Here is a 3325-nt window from a genome sequence, read left to right as displayed (position 1 = left end):
AAATGATTTTGTTTCACACACTTCCCTCCACTCCTGAATACCCCTTCAAAAAGAGCTCATTAGATTAAGTGTGGTATCCCGGATCAGATCCTGAAGCAGTAAAAAGACATTAGTGGGCAATTGGTGACGTTTGAAAAATTCTGTAGTTCAGAGAACAGTAATATACCAATGTTAATTTCTTTGTTTTGACAAATGTATCTTGGTTATAGAAGGTGTTAGCATTAGGGAAAACTGGCTGAAGTGTATACAGGAACCCTTTGTATTTTGCAACTAAATCTAAATCTAAAATTATAAATCTAAAATCTAAATCTAGACTTAGATCTAAAATTATATTTTAGATCTAAAATTATATTTAAATCTAAAATTACATTTAAAATTTAAAAGACTTCAGTTTAATTATTTTGAGATTAATTTACTGGGTCCATTGAGTCAGTCTACAGTCGCTTGTACAATTTAAACAAATTTAGAGTGATTTCTGGAATTTTCTAAAAATGATTGTTGAATTCATCAGTGAAAAGAACTGTGTTTAAAGGCAAAACTCAGATTTTGAACTCATTGGTATTAAACACTATCTTTTCAGAAAAAAAAAGGATAAACATTGGTTGAGAATGAGTTACTATCTCATTTTCCCAATGAAATGATCAGAACACTGTATTGCCATTGAGAAACACAAAAGAATGTTATAGTTAGCCAATGATATGATTTCCCTAAACACAGCTTCCTCCTGACCTCTGGCATATCCTTAAATCCCAATATCATAATCTGGCACATGTTTTATAAACAGCAAAGAGAGAGTAAAATAATAACAAATTATGGAGGTAACTTAGCCATAATTATACTACCAGAGATAATTCTCAATAATACTACCTCAGCCGAGGAAATTTTGCATTACAAGTATTATTTTCCATTATGGCCCTGGTAGAGGGTGGAAGATGCTGTGCCCAGAACTTCTGTCTCTTTCCTCAGATTTGAAGAACAAATCAGACTATGACCAGTGTTGTAGTCAATGTTATAGAGTCATCTGAACATTCTTCCCAGATTTTGAACAGTTGTGCCTTCAGTGAGATGCTATTGTTTAAACACTCTTGTTTTTCCAGCATTCAAAAAATTCACAACTATCAGGTGGCCTAATCAGATCTCACTTGCTCTGCCAGACAGTACCAGCTCCTTCTCAGGAAAGTAGGAGCTCCTCTGAGTTCACCCGACTGGCACAAGCAGTGCTGGGCTATACATCACTGAGGGTAACAGCAGTAGCTCACTCCTGCTTGGTTTTGCCCAGTCAGAGCCCGTAAATGAGTTCTGATAAGTGACCAGACACTACTCTTCTGCTACCTTAAGTGATCTCTATCTTTTCCAAACTAGTGGCACATGGCCAAGGAGGAGAGAACTTCTTAATGTTCAAGGTGCATACTCTGGCACTAAGGGTTTCCTGAAGAGAAACAACCATGCTTTCCACTGGTGGGCGTGAACCAGAAGCAGGAGAGAAAGCAAAAAGAGGCAGAAGAGAGGAAACAGAAAGTTAAGCTTCTCAGAAGTTGAGAAAGGGCCGGGCCAATTCCGATTTCTGAGACCTTCAAAAAATGAAAAGAAAAAAAAAAAAGGAGAAATGCCCAAACTGGGTTACTACATTACAGTATAAGCTGCAAAGTGAGCATCGTTCTGATTTGTCAGCGTACATCTCATTTGGATATAACATGCGAGTCTAATTTGAATCTTGGTGAATATGAAGGCCAAGCCAAATAGCATTGCTATCCACAACCCAACTCCAGTGCCAACCCAAAAGCCTCAACAGAATGGGAGAAAAATGGACTAAAGAGAATACAACGAGAAGAGTAGTAAGGAAATCACTACCTTGGGGCTCCCATAACTGGGTGCCAGGAGAAAAGGTGCAGAAACAAAGTAGAAAATTTTAAAAAAGGGGGGGAAGCAGGAAGACCTGAAGTATCACTTACACTGGTCTCAGGTGCCCTGGATACCAATGCATGGTCACCTTCCACTGATTCTGCCCTGAGGGGTGTTTCTGATGCCTTCTTTTTAAGTAAGAGGAATCTGCAGTCATTCAGCAGGTGCCCACTGAACATAAGGCACTGTGCTGGGGATGGAGGAATGGAAGTCAGGATCAAAAGGATAAGGTTGTCTCTGTGGACCAGGGAATTGAAATATGCTCTTTGTACTCTCTGGGAAGCAAACAAGGAGGTAAATAGGTCTCAAATGAGAAAGGGTTAGCTTCCTAAAAAGATGGTCAGTAACGAATAACTTCAATGACAAGGAACTTAATTCATAGTAAGTGCTTGGAAAATCAGTTAGTATATATAGGTAGGTACTTCGAAGTTGGTATATTGAGATTCCATTGCTAAACGCCTTTCTTCCTTATTTACTTAGTGTTACGTGGTGTCAACCCCCTTATCAAACACGCCAGAAGGCCAGCATTCCAACTCTCCAATAACTTCCAGGATACTGGGGAAGCCAGTAAGAAGATCACTTCTTCGGGGCTCTGATAACTGGGTGCCAGAAGGGAGGCGTCACCTAAGGCGACTCTCGAAGGGGGAGCAGGCATTAGCCTTCTGTAGAAAGACTCCAAGAGCGCCCCACGGAGACAACTGGACCGACTGGGTAGGAGAGCTGGGTAACAGGAGACGCCTGTCCGGCGAAGCCTTTTTCCGTTAGGTATAACCTTCCTTGTACCTCCTCCAACCCTGACTCCAATGATAATTCTGACAATAAATTTAATTTCTGTAAGAATGTTTGGTGAATCACGGTTCTGAGAGAGACCCTACGGCAAGGTCGCTCAAAGTCCGTTGTTCTGCAATAACTTTCCACCATTTTAATTAAAGGTCCCTAACACCAGCCTTGAATCACGGCTTCATCTGTATTAATATTTTATAAATCCAGGTAAAAGTTGGGAACTGTGAAGGGAAGCCAGGGGAAGACAGCTGTTGCCCGGAGAGGCGTGACGAGACCTAACTGAATCCTGGGGTTTCGCGCTGGTCAGCGGCCCCCGCTACGCAGGGTTGGAACTGGGCACGCGCATGCGCGACAGGAACCCGAGCGCCGCGGGCTGGATTTGAGGGAAGGGGGCGCGGAGCACGCAGCATGGCGTCCAACATCTACTTAGTTCGCCAGCGGATCAGCCGGCTGGGCCAGGTGTGGCCCGGGAAGACACCTCCCCTTACCTGCCTCTGCCCGCCCTTGCCTCCAGCGGCCGCCCCTCTCCGTCTCCGCCCCAGCGCCTCGGCGTGCGGCTCAACAGCCACCGCCCCGCCCCGCCCCGCCCCGCCCCGCGGCCTCCCAGGCCCGCCTCCCGGAGCCCTCCCCGCTTGCCCTT

This window comes from Aethalodelphis obliquidens, unplaced genomic scaffold, assembly GCF_003676395.1.
Source record: "Aethalodelphis obliquidens isolate GAN/ISIS:26980383/991018 unplaced genomic scaffold, ASM367639v1 scaffold27, whole genome shotgun sequence".
Classification (NCBI taxonomy): domain Eukaryota; kingdom Metazoa; phylum Chordata; class Mammalia; order Artiodactyla; family Delphinidae; genus Aethalodelphis; species Aethalodelphis obliquidens.
This window is presented reverse-complemented; position numbering follows the sequence as displayed.